Source organism: Panthera uncia, chromosome D1 (assembly GCF_023721935.1).
Source record: "Panthera uncia isolate 11264 chromosome D1, Puncia_PCG_1.0, whole genome shotgun sequence".
Lineage (NCBI taxonomy): Eukaryota > Metazoa > Chordata > Mammalia > Carnivora > Felidae > Panthera > Panthera uncia.
This window is the reverse complement of record NC_064808.1, coordinates 97,934,728-97,953,138: the sequence shown is the minus strand read 5'-3', so window position 1 is coordinate 97,953,138 and position 18,411 is coordinate 97,934,728. Positions and strand designations below refer to the sequence as shown.

The 18,411-nt window shown below is 46.8% G+C and overlaps 1 long non-coding RNA gene across 2 annotated transcripts; it reads left to right on the top strand.

The window, feature by feature from the left end:
- The first annotated feature begins 245 nt into the window (after positions 1 to 245).
- On the top strand, positions 246 to 12,778 carry LOC125915484 (uncharacterized). 2 transcript variants are annotated; one of them, XR_007455680.1, is made up of 4 exons: positions 246 to 817; positions 3,743 to 3,899; positions 7,335 to 7,495; positions 12,484 to 12,778. It is a non-coding gene; the product is annotated as an uncharacterized LOC125915484 (long non-coding RNA). The 2 variants fall into 2 exon arrangements; XR_007455679.1 differs by lacking the exon at positions 246 to 817 and having other exon boundaries at positions 3,480 to 3,899.
- The last annotated feature ends 5,633 nt before the right edge of the window (positions 12,779 to 18,411 follow it).

Below are 18,411 nucleotides of genomic sequence, written 5' to 3'. Positions count from 1 at the left end.
TTGTCAGATACACGTTTGCCCAGGACAAGTCGGTTGAATAAAATGTATCTTGGGGAGCAAGGTGAGCCGGCCTGTCTCATTCCCTTAGGGACATCTTGTAAATAAGGGCCATTCTTGAGGCTGGAAGCAGAGAATTCCCCAGAACAGATTGAATTCTGGCTTTGTCTTAATGAACGTCAATATTTATTACCAAAGGCGGTGTGCTTCTTGGAGTGATAGAGCATTTCACCATTTCAGCCCTCGCCTGTTGCCTTCCCAGGTACCAAATGCTATGTAATTGCGGCTCATAAAGGCAGCAGACAATATTGCCAAGGAAACTCACTCCTGGCTGTAAATCTTCATAATCAAACCCAGCAGAGCTTTGCTTTCTGGTTTGGACAGAGTGTCCCTGAGGGCAGGGCCCACCCAGATTTTCTAGTCCTCCTTCCTTGGCAGGGAGACCCCCAACACCCTCTGGTGAGGCAGGGGCTCCTGCTGGGATTGGGGATGAGGGCGCCAGCCAGCAAGGGCTGGAGAGGCCAAGAAGTGACAGAAGTTACTGTCCCCACCCCAATGCAGAGCTGAGAGAGGCAGACAATCACTCAGAAATCTGGAAGGGCCCTGAGAGGTTATTCCATCCAACCTTCTTGCTCTGCAAATGAGGAAGTGAGGCTCAGAGAGGTGGTTTTTGCAAGGTCACACGGCTCCCAGGCCAGGGCTCTTCCTATTTGGCCACACCATCTCCTGGGGGTTAAGGCGTGAGCTCAAAAGAACGTCCTGAGCTGATTCCTCCTGCAAGGGTGAGTGGCTCCCAGCTGGAGATTTTCCTTGACTCCTGGTAGGTCCTACTGCCAAGAAGCCTGGCTTCCTGGGGTCTTGTCCAGACAGGTTGCTTTTCCTAAGCTGATGTAAGCCTATGATCTGCCTTGTCCTTTCCTGGGGAAACCTCTGGAAATCAACTCCAAACTCTGCCCTTTAGCCAAGACATTCGTGGGGATAGCAATCCCAGCTGGAGAATCTGTACAAGGAAATGGAGATTCGTTTCAGGTTTTCCTCTGAGTGAACAGTACATTTGTTTCTAGTAGGACTTTAGCTCTACTAAGGGGAGGAGGAGAGGTAAACCTCTCCAAGGAGTCTAGAAGGTCAAAGGAAAGCCTGAAATGCCTGAGCTCAGGACACTTGGCTGGGCCAAGTTCAGCTTCTGGTTCTATCTCCTTTCTTCCTTCCAACTTGCTAAGGACAAGGATGGCCGCAGGGCAGGGACACAAAATGTGTTTTCGAGAGTGATATCATGTGGTTTCCAGACACCAGATCGCTCTGCAGAAACTGCCTGGCTGCTGTTATGGGAGTTGTGTTGAAGAGAATTATAACTTTTGACAATGGACATCTCATCTTGCACAGATGCGTCCTTTATAGAATCTGCCAGCAAGATTACAGAGGCATCACAGCGTAATGGGAAGAGGAGTCAATAATTCTGGGGTTATTGATTGTAACCAGACCTATTCTTCTTTTTTAATTTATATTTTATCCACTTTTTTCAACCTGTTTTTTTTTAAACCCATCCTCACAAAAGCACCTGATGGATCAAATGCAGTTGATTACATTTTTAAAAATGATAGGAGTAATTTGCTGCCCTTAGGAAGAATCCAGGACAAGGCAGTATGTGACTAGAGGGGGAGGGGAATGCTGGTAGGGAAGGAGGTAAGGAGGGAGAGGGAGAGGAGGGGGCACAGAGCAAAGCAGGAGCAGTTTGGTGAGGACAGCCCTGCTGACCCTGCATTCCCTGATGCCCTGATCTGGATGAAAACTCCATCAGTGATCAGATTTCCTACAGCTTTGCAACTTCACTGGGTCCTAGTGCATCCCAGAGGATACTTCTCATCCCTCAGAGCCTACTTCCTTCAGGAATTCTTTCCTGATAAGGCAAATGGAGACACCGGGTGGGTCAGGACAGGGGGAATGTGCACCCAAACATACATGTAAATATGTGCATGTGTGTGCCCCCCATGTGTCTTCATTCCAGAATGTTTACCCATAGGATGCAGCAGCTAACTTGACATGTGTTTTTAATGGTTGGATTGGGCTGTGTGGAGTGAGCTAGAAATAGCTTGTAAGCTCTTAAAAAATTGGTTATACATTTTTGATGTCCCCAATATCCCTTTTGATTCTAACCCACTATGTAGGGTAGTATGATAAAACTGTTGGGGATTTGCTGAATAATCCCCAGGGAATTAAACAATCACTTAAACATCCTTTTCTTGTGGAGAAGTGACCAGGGACTTCTCTGGTCACCAAAACAGGTGCAATGTGAGTTTCTGGTTCAATTTCTAAAATGCCCGATGGCTATACTCCATCGGCTTCGCTTCTCGTTGAGAATCCTTCACTCTGTTTCCATTGATCATGAACTAGATCACGGAATGTCCAAGTAGAGAAGGGCTTAGACATTGCTGAGTTCAAACCTCTCATTTTTCAGAAAAGGAAACTGGGTCCCAGAGGCATTGACATGAACGTGCCTCACGGCCAACAAGTGGTTTGGGTTAAAATTGAAGGCACATCAGTATATTCTCCCCATGCAAAATTGGTCTCTTCTCTCCATCGCTTCATTTTCTTACATGGACAATAGCAAGAACCGATCACCTGTGTCTCTTCCCACCTTCCCAAAGTGGCCCAGCTGAGTTACAGGGAGTTCTTTCCTATTTGCTTCTAGATGGATCTGAAAGTAGGCGGGGCTTGAAGAAACTGTAAGAGGCAGAAATAGAGCTAGATTTCATTTCCTCATCTCCTGCTGACTCATTTTGTGTAGGCCTGGATCACTTTTTTCCAGGTGGGGCTGGTACTGACATTCTGGAAGTTTCCGTTAAGGTCAAATGAAGCGAGAAAGAAAGAAAGACTTTTGTGTCCTTTTGCTTTTTAAGGTGGGCAAAAATATGCCACAAGAATTCTGGATTGTGCTTCCACATCTAGGATGTGGGAGAGGTTCCAGAATGGATGAGAAGGAGCAAGGGGAACATTTATTTATTTTTTCTCAGTCTATGTCTTGAGGGACCAAGGAGACCCACAAAGATGGCCATGATCCTTGGCTGACCTTGACTTCTTGCCTGGCCCTGTCTCAGTCTCCATAGCCAAACCCTCTAGCCATTAGTCAGAGGCTTGCACGGTCTTTTTTTCTTTACCTCTGACCTCTTTAGAGGTGGTAACATTTGCTTTGGTGAAAGATACTAGCCTCTGAGTCAGAAGACAAGAGTGTGAAACTAATCATTTAACTTAGTAGCTCTGTGATCTTGGACAAGTCACTTCAACTCTTCAAATCTCTGTTACTTTGTAAAGCAAGCGGAAAGATGCCTGTTTACCCTACCTTAGCCAGGTATTGAGGACCAACAAGGATAGTTTGATGATATCATGGAATAAATTGGAATGTGCCATCCGCATGTAAGACACTCTCCAAAAAATAAACTGTTTATTTGAGAACAGTTTTAGAATTACAGAGAATGATAATTCAGAGTTCTCACATAACCCACACCTAGTTATTTCTATTATTAACATCTTACATGAGTACGGTACATTTGTTACAGTTAATGGACCGATAATGATAAATTATTATGATGAAGTTCATAGTTTCACTTTCCTTCATTTTTACTTAATGCCCTTCTCCTATGCCAGGATCCCATCTGGGATGTCACATTACAGGTAGTTGTCAGGTCTCTAGGCTCCTCTGACCTGAGACTGTTTCTCACACTTGCCTTGTTTTTGATGACCTTGACAGTTCTGAGGAGGACTGGCCAGGCATGTTGTAAAACGACCCTCAGATGTGATCTGTCTGATGCTTTTCTCCTGGTTAGCCTGGAGTTCTGGGTTTGGGGGAGGAAGACCGCAGAGGCAAAGTGCCATTTTCATCACGTCACATCACTGGTGTATCACAGGTGAGCTTTCTGTTGTCTGTACTGATGTTATTTTAGAATCATACTTTGTCACTAAGAAAAGCCAGGGACCCCTGTTTTAGAACCCACTCTCACGGTGTCTGGGTCACATGGCCCTGGAATAAGAGTCCTAGTACAGTTTTTCCCCTAAAATAGGAGAGGTTCTTTCCAGTTAGACCACTGAGTCTGCCTTTCTGGTCACCTGGGCTTAGCACTAATGAGCTGCTAATAACACGACCGTTACCTATGCAAATGAAGGGAGCCCGGCTGGAGGGGGTGCGGGCAAGCGCTCACTCCCTTCCAGTGCTAAGTAATCAATCACGTTGCTGTGGTTATTAACCGTCTTAACTGAGGTGCTCTAAGAACTGACCCCCGAGGGCACCTGGGTTCCTGGCTTATTTACATCAGTGGATTATTTCTCAGGAGACTCTGGGCCTGGGAGGGGTTCATTCGCTTCTGCTCTAGATTAATGGAGCAGTGTGGTGTCAGGGGCTACAAAGGAAAGAGTCTAAAACTCTCTGTTTGGTTCACCTGCTGAATGCTGTGTGTATCTGGGATAGTGACTTGCCCTTTCTGTGCCTCAGTTTCTCTTCTGGACACTTATAAGTAATGGCTTTTATGACTTAGCCTCTTCCTTGTCAGGACATGGTCTGGGGAAGTGGTTTCCCATGGGATGGCCGTACTCTGACTCTACCTAGTTATCACTTGTGGGACAGGACGACACGTTGAGATGTGTCGCCCCAGAAAAGCCTGGAGAGTTGGGAGTCACAACAAGGGTATAGGCATGGGAGAGCAGATAGGCTGGTGGGCAGCAAAGCACCAGCACACATGCCCTAGTTTTTCCTCTGTAACGAGAGGCAGAGGGAGTGGACAGGATACGGAAGAAAAGAACTTCTTACATTAATAAACATTTTAGGGCCTCCTGGGTGGCTCAGTCGGTTGAGTGTCTGACTTCAGTTCAGGTCATGATCTTGCAGTTTGTGAGTCTGAGTCTGTGCCGACGGCTCAGATCCTGGAGCCTGCTTCAGATTCCGTGTCTCCCTCTCTCTCTGCCCCTCTCAAAAAAATAAATAAACATTTTTTTAAAAAGTCTTTAAAAAACACATTCTAGTTGTTTGCCATAGAAGCTGTCTTTTTTCTAAAATCAGGACAAATATGAGATGGTCTCTGCAGAACCCTTCATCCCCAAGACACATAACATGCTATGTGCCTTTTTCTCCCATATTTTAAGTGTCTCTGGCCTCTGTAGGCTGGACCTACCAAAACCAGCTTTTAGTACCCCTCTATACCTAGATTGTTGGGGCACAGAGGAGATACCTTCCAGTGTGGCTACCAAGCTAAGAATGGCTCTCACTCCCATGGCACTGGTCCCCAGGACACCAAGTGGGGTTTGAGGTTCTAATAAATCAGAGTTTTCCCCTTTGGGCTATGAAACAATTGGAAAATAGAAGAATCAGACAGGGATCAATGTATCAGTTTTGTGGGTGGTAAAGTTGTATGGGAAAATAAGGTTTGGATCTGAGGCTTAATGAGGTTTGGCACTTGGGCTTTCTTTCCTTCCCTCCTGATATGAAATTTTGGACGCAGTCATAGGCAGAGACATTGAGTGACTGCCGGCCTGCCCAGGTGAGCTCACTACCCGAAGAAGACAAGAATGCTTGTGGCCTGCGTGCAGGCCGATGAGGAGTGGGAAGCTGTCAGAGAGAAGGAGAGTGCATACGTCAGGAAGGGGATCACAGCCTGGGTGGGCCTGACTTCATCAGGCCAAAGCTCTTCAAAGGGACCGGGCTGTCCCCTGAGAAAGAGATTCCCCTTGCTGGCTTGACAAAATAAGCCACATATTGAAGGAAGGCCACAAGGCAAGGAACTGGGGTGCCCTTTATGAAATGTGGGCAGCCTCCAGGTAACACCAGCAGAAAGTCAGAGTCCTCAGTCATACCACCACAAGGACGTGAATTTTGCCAACAACCTGAATGCATCTTGGAAGCAGCTGCCTCCCCAGTTGAGTCTCCAGATGAGAATGCAGCCAGCCAACCCCTAGACTGTAGCCCCCGTGAGACCTTGAGCAGAGGACTCAATTAAGCTGTGTCTGGACTCTAGCCAACAGGAAAATGTGAAATAAAAATGCATGTTGTTTTAGGTCACTAAGTTTCTGATAATTGGTTATGTAACCAGGAAAACTAACACTATCCCCTTGGAGAGAAATGAAGGGGACAGGAGTAAATGGTGGAGAAAAGAGATGTAATGTTTCTGTGAAGGAAGCAGTTATTTTATGGACCCAAGAAGTGTGGAAGGAAGGAGAAAAGGTCCTTCCTCCCATTACATTCAGTCTTTATTGTCCCTCACACCATCCTATTTCTTTTCTGAATTGGATTTTTGCAAGAAAGAGAAATAGAGTTTGAATGGAAATCAGAGACAAGCTACACTATCATTTGCACCATATAGAGAGGTTCTGTCAACTCCCCTGTTTGAGAATCCTTTTCTTCTTGTTTTTTTTTTAATATTTATTTTATTTTATTTTTGAGAGACACAAGCAGGGCAGGAGCAGAGTCGGGGGACAGAGGATCTGAAGTGGCCTCTGTGCTGACAGGCTGACAACAGAGAGCCCAACGTGGGGCTCAAACTCACAAACCATGAGATCATGACCTGAACCAAGTCAGAGGCTCAGCTGACTAAGCCCCCTAGGTGCCCCTCTTCTCAGGTTTTGATTTTGCAATTCTTCCTTCTGTTCCATGACATGTCCAACTATCCTTCCAATAAATCCTTCATCCTGCTTTTTAAAGAAAAAAAAAATTCTTGGGGCATCTGGGTGACTCAGTCGGTTGAGCATCTGACTTAGGTTCAGGTCAATATTTCATGGTTTGTGAGTTTGGGTCCCGCTTTGGGCTCTCTACTGCCAGTGCAAAGCCCACTTCGGATCCTCTGTTTCCCTCTCTCTCTGCTCCTCCCCTGCTTGCATGCTCTCCCTCTCAAAAATAAATAAACATTAAAAAGTTAGAAAAAATTCTTAAGCCAGCTAGAGATCGTTGTTCTTGCTCGTGACCCAAATAAATTTTACAACCCGTGAAATTTTGCTGTTAGTCTAATTGCCATAAATTAGCCCCCAACACAGTGCCTATCCTCACTGTTTTTCTTCTGGAATAAGAACCTTGGGCTCTCTTCTGGTGTCTTTGGTCCACTAATTTTCCAGCCCTATCATTGTCCCTGTTGCTGATGATCTCACAGAGATCATTGCCAATCTGGTCCTAACTTTTTAGCTGGAGGCTGCTGCCACTGAGAACCCTCAAGCTGGCTTCAGGGAGAGGGACACCCATTCTTCTTTTAGCTCTACCTTCTTAAACATGGGATTTCCTCTTTTCTAATTCCCATCAGCCCAACAGAGATCAGACTATGATTTTTACTAAAGCCTTGAATCTAACAGAAGTTTTTTGCTTCTAGCACTGGCCATTGTTAGAATCCACATGTGTGAAGCCAGCTCCAGAGCTCTCTGATGATGGGGCTACATCCCTTCCCAGCATCTGCTTGCTTCCACACATGCAGGTGCCATCTCTCTCCCGTCTCTCCTGATTCCAGATCATCTGACCCTGGTTCCCCAAATGGTAGGTATTTTCTTTTCTACACCAATTTTGTTTTTGTCCTGAGATTAACTTTGTCCTTCAATGACTGATGGTGGAAATATCCATTACATTCAGGGGTAACTTCAACTCACCTCCAAGGTTGAATCTATCTACATTATCTCAAACACTGATACATTGGTTCCATATGGCATTAGCCAAAGTCTGTCTTATTCAGTATCAGCTAATGTTGTTTGTCTACATGAACAGTCTAGTCTAGCTTGTGTTGGATGGATCCAGCGTCCATTGTGATGGATCTAAACAGCACAGTACCTTCCTCCCGTTCCCTTCTCCCAATCTTAATATTGGGTCTTTTGGGGAAACAACAGTGGATAAGGAAACAAGCCCATGGATACATCACTCAAAAACAAACAGTAATTTTCAAGCACCTCTCTCCTGAAATATAAGTTAAGAAAAAGAGAAAAAAATCCAATCAAATATGTAAATGGTGAGGATAAATTACTCTAAATGTGTGATATTAAATAGTACACTTGAAGGCTCAATTTGAAGCATCAACATTTGGATTGCTTCATGGCTCCCAGATCTTCCTCAAAAATTTTAGTGTGTCCTTGTTTTTGGTTTGCATTGGTAATATGTTTCTTTTGATTTTTTTTTTCCAAACTAAGGAGTACTTTCCTCCAAAAGTTCAATTCCAGTCTCCAATGGATTCCCTTTGTCATATGGTTGGCTGTTTGATAGGGTAGAGGAAACCTTCTATTAGATGTTGGAAGAATGAATTCCAGTTCTTGCTCTACACAGACTAGTCACATTAGCTTCAGAATTCATTTAATCTTTCTAGAAACTTTATTTTATCTGTAAAAAGAGGTGAAATATATGCTATCGTCTAGTCCTAAGGTTCTATGCTTACCTGGGCATTAGTAGACAGGGTGTGACTGGGGCAGTCATACCAGGTACATGAGAACTTAGCTGCTTTATTCCAGAAGGAGTCAGGAGCCTCTCATGCTGGCTGTTCTGCTCATGTTTGTGGGTAATAGATGTGAAGGGGGACAGACACATACTGCTCATTGAAATGTGGGTATAGGATAGGACCTACCTCCTGGGTGAAGGTGCCACTGTTTTCTCCTGTCCAGACCAACGCCTCTGAAGCATCACCAGGCAGGGCTTATCTGACTGTTGTGGAGGACATGGCATCTTTGAGCTAACATCGACCCCACCTTGTTCTAGCCCACCCATTTCTGTGTTTGGATTGTTCCTTGGCCAAATATTTCATGTTACATATAAGACCTTTCTGTTTGTAGGATTACCTGGTCCTCCTATTTCCCTCTGGTCCCTGGGGCTCCAGTAGCTGGGTTGTGTCCTTGTTTTTCCTCTTTGCTCCACCATCTAGAACTTTCTGAGTACCTTTGTCTCATGGGGCTATTCCAGTCTAGCCCAACCCTTTTATCAGCAGGCCCTGCTTTCTTACCTGGCCTTTGCTCTCCCTCATACTGCTCCCTAGGTAGCAACTCCCAACCTGGGGACAGGGCCAAATGCATTGGAGCCAGGAACTAGGGGTCCAAGATGAGCTACTGTCACTCAGGAGCCCACTTCCCCCCCCCCCCCGCCCCCGTCACAGGCAGGGTCCCCTGGTGCTATGCTGGCACAGGATGACTCACAAGAGTGCATACCTCCTACCTGCCTGCCCAGCTGTATTTGTGTGTACAGATAGTGTGGTGCCAGACAGGCAAGCTTGGAGTCACTTAGGGAGATGATGAGATCCCTCAGTGTGTGTGTTTTAGAGTCTGCTGGGTACACTGCTATCAAACAGAGGGGTTTTTGTCCCTAATCACGTGGCTGGGTATCCAAGTCAGCAAAAGAAAACGGGTAGTAAGTGAGAGAAATAAGGTGGCGAGCATTTAAGGGACATAGTTACTACTTTCTCCTCTCCTCCAGTTAGTTGTCAGACTTCCGAGGGAAAGTAGAGGTTGAACGCCTGCCATGTGTTGAGCTCTTCACTATACTCTTCTGCCTACCATTCCCCTCTCCGTACCTACGTTCGCCCGCGTTATTCCTAGAAACCTCAGCTCCCATCCCAAACTCCTGCCCGGCCCTTACTCTACCAACAATTCATCACTTTCTAAATCTCACTTCCTGTCTCCATACTATTCTCACAGGGTTAAGTTAATGACTTTCATTTTATCAGTAAGGACTGCAGCTCAAAGGCACAGTAGTCTTGCTGAGGTCAAAGGGCCAGAAGGTGGGAGAGCAATATTCCACCCTGGGTTTGTCTTTTTTTTTTTTTTTAATTAAAAGTTCATTAATTTTGAGAGAAAGAGAGTGTGAGCAAGTGGGGGTGGAGTAGAGAGAGAGAGAGAGAGAGAGAGAGAGAGAGAGAATCCCAAGCAGGCTCTGCAATGATATTGCAGAGCCTGATGTGGGGTTCGAACTCATGAAGCATAAGATCATGACCTGAGCCGAAATCAAGACTTGCATGCTTAACCGACGGAGCCACCCAGGTGCCCCAACCCCTGGATTTGTCTTACTCTTTTTTTTGTTGTTATTTTTTTTTAACGTTTTATTTATTTTTGAGACAGGGAGAGACAGAGCACGAACAGGGGAGGGTCAGAGAGAGGGAGACACAGAACCTGAAACAGGCTCCAGGCTCTGAGCTGTCGGCACAGAGCCCGACGCAGGGCTCGAACTCACGGACCGCGAGATCGTGACCTGAGCCGAAGTCGGCCGCTTAACTGAGGGAGCCACCCAGGCGCCCCTGGATTTGTGTTACTCTACAGCTCACAACAACTTATGGGCCAACAAGTACTCCCTGTGCCCCAGAGCCTGGGGTGGTGCTGGCTGCCAGACAATGAGCTGAGGTCTTTACTCAAGGAAATCAGAATTCAGTGTGGGGTGGTGGTGGTGTTTTGCACTGCTTTATAAAAGCAAGAGAAGAGGGAGTCAGGAGGAACTTCCTGGAGGAGGTGACTTCTGATCTGGGTCGTGAAGGTTGGGTAGAAATTGGCCAGTTCAACTAGAGGGACAAGGGAGCTCTGGCGGAGGGGCGGAGATAACACAGTCCTGGACACAAAAAAGAGCAGGGACAGAAACCATGGCTTCCCTGGCTGGGGATGGCCCGTGGGCATCAGGACGACTGTGGGAAATCGTACACCAGGTGGGGGGTGTTAGCCTATTCCTGAAGCAAGAGGGACCTTCCTAAGTGCCAGTGGTGATGGCATCAGTCAGGGACGTGCCTTAAAAAACAGACCAGCAGGAGTGCACAGAGGCGTGTGTGAGTATGAGTGTGAGCTTTTGATAAAAACGCTGAAGATGTGGAAACCCATTAAGAGGCTTTTCCAACAGGTTAGAACAAAAGTGACAGAGCCTGGACCTTGGCAACAGCAGGGGGATGTGAGGTGGGGTGAGTCTGCCAAATAATTGTGGTAGACAATAGACCAAGCACAGAGATGGATTCACCGGGGGGGGGGGGGGGGGGGGGGGGGGGGAAGCAAAAGGGAGGTGTCGGGGATGACGAGGATGTTTTTAGTTAAATCACTTGGGTGAATGATGGTACCACTAACTCAGACAAGGAATGTGTGAGGAAAATAATGAGGTCAGTTTGGGACACAGGAGTGGAGAGCAGCATGCCTCTGCATGTTAAGGCTGGGGGCGGTCTCCGCTGTCCCCTGCATGATGAGGGGAGGAAGGGGGTCGCAGGGGCAGTGGTCAGAAGAGAAAGGGGTTATCCCAGGACATGGTCGGGGCCCGGGCTGCTATCCTGGCCGGCCGGTGAAGGTCGGCACTGGAGAAGCCCCAGTACCAGCTGTAAAGCTAGCCTGCATCCCCGGCCCTCTGGTCACACCAGTGCCCCCCTCTCTGCTTGTCATGAGTCAGACACTGACAGCCTCCATGGTGCTGGCGATTTATCAGTGAGTGGAAAAAGATAATTGACCACCATCTCACCTCGCCTCGCCTCGGCTGATAGAGAGAAATCTAACTGCTTCATTCCACTGTAATTTCATATAATTCTCCATCTTTTTCTCCCTAGTTTTTACTTGGAAGTTTACACAAGTGATTGATGATTTGCTATCAAATATAAAAAAAAAAAAAAAAGAGGCTAAAATATCATTGGACAGTTTAACAGCCTTTAAAATATAATGGTCTCTCTGGCTGGACATCCGCAGTAGCCGTAGGAGCCCAGAAGGTCAAGCTTTAATGAACTGGTGGGAAATTAGGGAAGGAAAGCGAGAGTGATCCATGCTCAGAGCTGGCTCCACAGTCCGCTGACCTTGGGGGAAGAAGGCATCTTGTGATTTATGGACCCCCTCTGGGAGCGTTTCTGGGGCTGTCAGTAGCCCTTGGGGAGGGTGGTGGGGTTGGCCTGCGATGGGGGCTGTGACGGCCCTGGCTCCTGAGGCCGTTTGCTGGGGTCTGGTCCTTGGTTGTCCTCTCAAGATCACCCAGGGCTCAGCCTCTCAGCAGTGATCTCTCCGGCCTTCTGCCTCAGGGACAGCCAGCCTCTGACCCTGTCCGGAGAGCTCAAATGTTTCCCCCACCATCAGTTTTGTTCCCTGGAACCCTCTGACTTGCTCTCTGTATCCATATTGCTTCATTCTTGGGAGTGGAACTAGCCATAAAGCCTCTTTGCATATCAACCTCTGAGCGTATCAGCGTGATGTGGCAGGCAGGGGAGGGGAAGGACAGTTATCTCCTTATGCATTCTTATGCATCCTTCCAGGCCCTAAGCTGTATAGCATCTCATCGGAATCTTTCTCCCACCTCTCAGGGAATTATTATAATGCTCACTTATAGATGAGGAAACCGTGCTTCAGAAGATGCAGTTCAGAAGCTGCTAGACCGGCAGCCAGTGATCCTGGTTCCTGGCATTCGTGTCCTTATGCAATCCCCTCCCCTGGGGTGTGAGCCAAACCCAGAGATTTGTTTCTAATGAAAAGAATACGGCAGAAGTGATGGCATGTCACTTGTGAGATTAGGTTATTAAAGACTTTAACTTTCATCTGGTTCTCTTGCTGGCTCAGTCTGATGCAAGCCGGCTACCTCGGTGGGAGCTGCCTTATGGCAAGGTCTAAGTGGCAAGGAACTGAGGGAGACCTCCAGCCCACAGCCCGGGAGGCCCTGCGTCTCGTCAACAGTCAAGTGAGTGAGGTTGGAGCCCGGAGCGTACCTCCGTGGGTGAAGCTGGGAGAGGTGTGCAGCCCCAGCCAGCTCCCTGACTGTAGCCTGGCAGACCCTGGGCACAGGGCCCAGCTCAGCTGCACGTGGAGTCCTGACCCACAGCAACTGCAGGGTAATAAATGGGTGTTGTTTTAAGCCACTAGGTTTTGGAGTATTTTGCTATGCAACAACAAACAAGTTATCAGAACAGTCAAATAAGGGGTGCAAAACAGACAGTTAATAAGCGGCAGCATTCAGACTCAAACTTGGGACTGCTTGATTTTAAAGTGTCACGATCTTTTCATGATATTATATTGGTTTAAAAAAAAAAAAAGAAGATTGACATGTGCCTGCAGCTCCAGGAAGAGCTAGACTGGAGAGGTAAATTAAGTCCGTTGGACAGTGGGATCCTGAGATAAGCAGAGGGCCAGGCCCTCATGGAGAAACCGTGTGTTCTATCTCTACCTGCCCGTGGCCCCTCCGGGGGAGCTGCAGAGTGACTGCCCTTCCCCCGAAAGGTCTTTCCCATTAAGCAGATTGCACTTAGGAACACCCGCCCAGGAGCGCTCCAGCTGATTTAAGCATCTTTGCTTTTAATTTTTGGTACCTTTCAGAGGGAAAGAGAAAAATAAGGTTAGTTTCCTGAAGTGTAATTGTTTTGGGCAGTTATTTATTAATGAAAGGGAACAACATGTCAACAAAGCCCGGGTTTAGCTGTAGAACTAATGTTAGCCAAGGCGCAGGCTATAAGATAGGTAAGCCTGCTGTCAGTCTGCATTTGTCCAGCTCCATGATCACCTATTAATTACTTGTGTTCCGGCCCCAGCTGGGGGACAGTCTCTGCTGCCTCCCCCTTGAGGGCTGCTGAGCTCCAGGGGTGGGGAGGCACCCTCTCTGACACGGTTCTCCTTATGGAGTTGTGTGGGCCTTGGTGAGTCCTCCAAGGTTCTGAAGACTCACTCTGGGCCTGTGCCCCAGGGTGGTGGCGGGATAAGGCCAACAGCTTCCTCTGTGGAAGAAGTGGGGTGTGGAACTTTGACCTGGGTTGTCGGTGAGTTGCGTGAACGTGTTGTATTTGGAGTCAGTGAGACCGTGGGGGACTGTTTTAAGTTTCCTCGTGTATAAACAGGGGAGGGGGATGATAGACATCCCTCACAGGATAGAAGCATCGAATGTGGTAATGCACATGGAAACTTGTGCAACATAAAGCATGCTACAAATCGCGTGCGTGTGCACACGTGTGCAGGCGGGCCTATGAGTTTGGTCAAGGTGGAGTAACACTCATGGGGAGGACCCAAGGAAACGAAGTAATTGACCTGAAGAATCCTCTCGACTGGAAATTAGAAAGGTGTATGTCAGGGATGCTCATGGCAACATTTTTTTCAGCAAAATTTCAACAAAACTCTTGCCTAATAGTAGTTTAGACTCATGAAGGCATTGATTCCTTTGCTGGGCTGATCCACTGCTCTGTGCTGTCACCAAGGTGTTGGGCACTCCACTATCCTTGACGTGTTGGTTTTCTGCCCTCACGCTCACCCCCTCATTACCATGGAATGGCTAGCAGCTTCTCACTCAAGACAGGAAGAAAGAAGGGACTTCATAAGCTGTATCTCTCCATTTTCCCTTGGAAAGCAATTTTTTTTCCCCAGAAGCCCCTGTCCAAAATTGGTCCCATGGCTACTCAGATTGTATGAAGACCCACAAGGAAGTAAGTATATGTCCTTTTTTTAAAAAAAATCATGAATAGCAGGAAGAGGGCAAGAGAGAAGGGGTTAGCAATGGTGTCTGAGTGGCTCAGTCGGTTGAGTGTCCGACTTTGACTCAGGTCACGATCTCACGGTTTGTGGGTTCAAGCCCCGCTTGAAGCTCTGTGCTGACAGCTCAGAGCCTGGAGCCTGCTTCGGATTCTGTGTCTCCTTTTTTCTCTGCCTGTCCCCTACTTGTGCTTTGTCTCTCTCTATTTCTCAAAAATAAATACACGTTAAAAAAAAAAATGGCTAAGTTAGCTAATCAATGGGCCTTCCAAAAGGCGTCAGAAGCACAGATGTTAGAGCAGGAAGGGGCCTTGGAGACGGACTGATGTAGCCCCAGAGAGGTTATTACTTGTCTGAAGTCACAAATTAAGTGGCAGACACTACAGTGCTTAGAAGGGGGCATAAATGGATTACTTCCATGTTTCACATGGATTATGAAGCATTTGAGAAAAAGTCCCTTATATGGAATAGCCTGGAAACCTAGGGTTTCAAAACATATCTGTAGTTTTTTTCTAAATAGTTATGTGGTTTTCTAGGATACAGAGATAAATTAAGTTACAGAGATAAAAAGGAAAATGGAGGGTATTGGCCGTCTAGATCTGTCTGTTTTGTGGCTGCAGAGGTTTAAGACAAGCAAGTTCAGGGGGACCCAGAAAGCCATGTACCATCTCTTCACTATACAGCCATGAAACATCACACAGTGTGGAGGGGCTGAGGGGGCTGAGACAGCCAAGGGGGTTAATTCAGGCTCAGCAAATATTTGGTGTGTGCCCATCCTTTGCCCAGAGCCAAATTAGAGCCTGTGGTAGATATAGAAAAAGTGCTATTCAATTCAATTCATTTTGACCCAACAAACATCTACCGAGTGTGCTTGTTCCAGGCATGATAAATATATAAACATAAATAAATGATGCTTTCCCTCCAAGTGCTCCCAAATAGAATGGACAATAACACAGGCATCTCACTGAAATGCTATAAAATACTTACTATAATACAGACACAAACTAAAAACCAATGGAGCTCTGTGGACCCAACAAGAGGGGCACTTTGAATGACCATTCATTCCAGAGTCCCACAGAACAGAAAAGAGATTGAGAGCACGATGCCATCAGACTCTCTAGAATGGAGAAACTGATAGGCCAAACATTCCAGGCTGGTGAACATGAGAAGTTCAGATAACACTATGGAAGCTAAGAGGAGTCACCAGGACTAGATCTGCTTGAAGAAGACCTGGGGTAGTGGACCTCACATGGGAGACCTGGAAGATGGTCCATGCAGGAAGAATACTGGGAGGGATGAGTGAAGTGTTGCAGGCTGAGCCAAGAGAAAGAGGTGGGAATGTGTGTGATATATTTGGAAGCCTGGCCTAATGCAAAAGGACCTAAGGGCAACCTCTTTCTTCCTTCTCTCCAAGCTCCCAGTCACCAAGGTCCAAAGGGTTTTCTTATATTTCTTTAAAAATTTGTTTTAAATGTTTATTTGTTTTTGAAGGAAAGAGAGACAGAGTGTGAGTGGGGGAGGGGCAGAGAGAGAGGGAGACACAGAATCTGAAGCAGGCTCTGGCTCTGGGCTGTCAGCACAGAGCCCGATGCGGGGCTCAAACTCACAAGCTGTGAGATCATGACCTGAGCTGAAGTCGGACGCTCAACCGACTGAGCCACCCAGGCACCCCTTCTTATATATTTTATATGGTCCCAAGCAGAGGTATTCCTCCTGGCCAAAGAAGCCCACCCTTTAAGTGTATTCTGAAGAGAGAGGCAGAGTGGTCAGCAAACACTCGAGGCTTGAATGCTGGAGGTCATGGGTGGCCCACTTCAATTTTGGTCTCAAATCTGGGAATTCGTAAAAGACTGATTCTAATCTCTCCCTACCCCACACCGTACCCCCAGAAGGACAGGGTGAAAAACCAGAAAGTTACAATTTTTTCCAATCACAGGGCTGGGCGGGGGGGGGGGGGGTGGGCATGCCATTGCCATTCCAGGGGGCAATCCACCTCTAAAGAGTTGTTCAAAATTCGATGTTCATACCCTTTTCTATGTTATCTCTAGATTTCTCCTTTCAAGGCATTTCAAGATAAAGGAAGCTCATGAAAAGTTCCAGATAAAGATGCAGGATGCTGAAGAATCAATAACATTTATTGAGTGCTTACTAAGTGCCAGGCACTGTTCTAAATGTTTTACATGCAAAGCTTACTTAACAGGGAGAAGGTCCTGCTGCCAGGACAGCCAAGCCCCCATAGGCCGCTCCACATACTTCTGTGCAGGCTGACAAAATGCAAGAAGGTACCTGTGCAAACATGGCTTTTAATCATGGTCAGGAAGACACGTGACCACTGGGTCCATTTCAATGACTTCATCCATTCTGCTCAACCTCCTGACTCTTCCCCTATTGCTATTTTGACATTCATTCACATACTAGCCAAAGCTTTCCTGTCCCCACTACCTCCATGTAAGCTGCAGCTGGATAAGCCATCACTTACACCCATTTTCTGGAAAGCTCTTCTTTGGGCAAGTGCTCATTGAGTTTCTGAGAAAAGCTGCCATGGGGGCCAACGTACCACCTAGGGAAGAAACCCATCAGCAAGGACAGGCTCGGAGCTCCCCAGAACAGTGTCTGATTGTCATAATGTCATGTTGGAGAAACGATAACCGTACCCTGCTTAAAGAGAAACCTCTTGCGTGTCACCAACAATCATGCAAACTAGACTCTTAAAATGAGATTAGGTCAAAGTACAACCAATCAAAGCGGGAGTCTCAGTTGCTCTATGACTTCATTTAAAGTTTCAGTGCCAGCAGGAAGAAGAAAGAAATCAATATTACATTTTCTTCATCATCAATTTTGCTTTTTGCTAAATGAAAATGCTTTCATTCCCTCCCTGGTTCCTTCCACCATGGAAGATGTTCCTTGTCTCCCCCCCCCCACTCTCCCCCGTTACTATCTTCACCCCCATCCTGTTATGCCATGTAGGACAGTGCCGTATGTGTGCCTTTTTGGACTAAGCACTTAAGAGTATTGCAGAGGATGTCATCTTAATTCACCAAAGATTTGCGAGTATGACAGTCCTCGCTCAGCTGGCCTTCCTGCTGCAGCTGGGCTCTGACCGTGTTCTGCTCTATGGATGGAGCGTGGATAACTTACTCCAAACAGCTCTTGAGACCCCAAGGGCACATCCCCCCTCAATGCCCTGTGCCAGGCTGTAGTACCAGACCCTGTAGAAGGGAATTTGATAGGCAAGGTGAGCCCTTCTTGGATTCATTCACGGGCTTGGGTTACAGAAGCAGCAAAGGGACCTCATTATAAGATGTTCTCACCTGCTCCGTTACAGAAGAACTGTAAGGCTTTTGCTGAACAACACAGTGGTCTCGTTCCCACAGTGGTCCCCACAGCAGTGACCTTCAAGGGCTCTCAACCAGCTCCCACTCTATTGGCGCTAAGATGGTCCCAATCCAGGACTTGACTCACTCGGCAGTATTTGCGAAGAGAGACAAACAAGAATTTTGCAATAGAGGAAGGAAAAATAATACAAGTCCACGGGGCTGGAAACTCATTTCCTGAGGAGTAGAAACACATCGCATGCTCTCTGGGACTCACCAAGCTCCAGGAAGCTCGACCAGTCACTTAATAAGTCATTGAGGACGTGTGGTTTAATTAACTCGCCCAAAATTCCTCCTTTCCCTTTCTCACTTTTGCTATTAATATTTTTCGATATCTGATAATGCAGTGTAGTTAATTCTTTCTGGCTTTATAATGAACACTGCCATAATGAAAAAGGTTAGCAGTGCTTCAGGCAGCTTTTAATTATCCAGCCGAGCAGGTAAAAGCACTTTATTCTTCTCTTTTTTTCCCCTTACTTAGCAATTAATGGAGGAGCTCAGTGGCACTTACTGTACCTTTTTTGTTTTCTAATGGATGATGCGGCACGGAGCAGGGAGGCCTTACTGTACCCCTGTTACTACCAAGTGCAAACGCTGGATGTTGCACTGCTGTGATTCAGGTCTCTGGTTTGCGGGGCAGAAGCAATTCTGCTGCCGGCTGAAG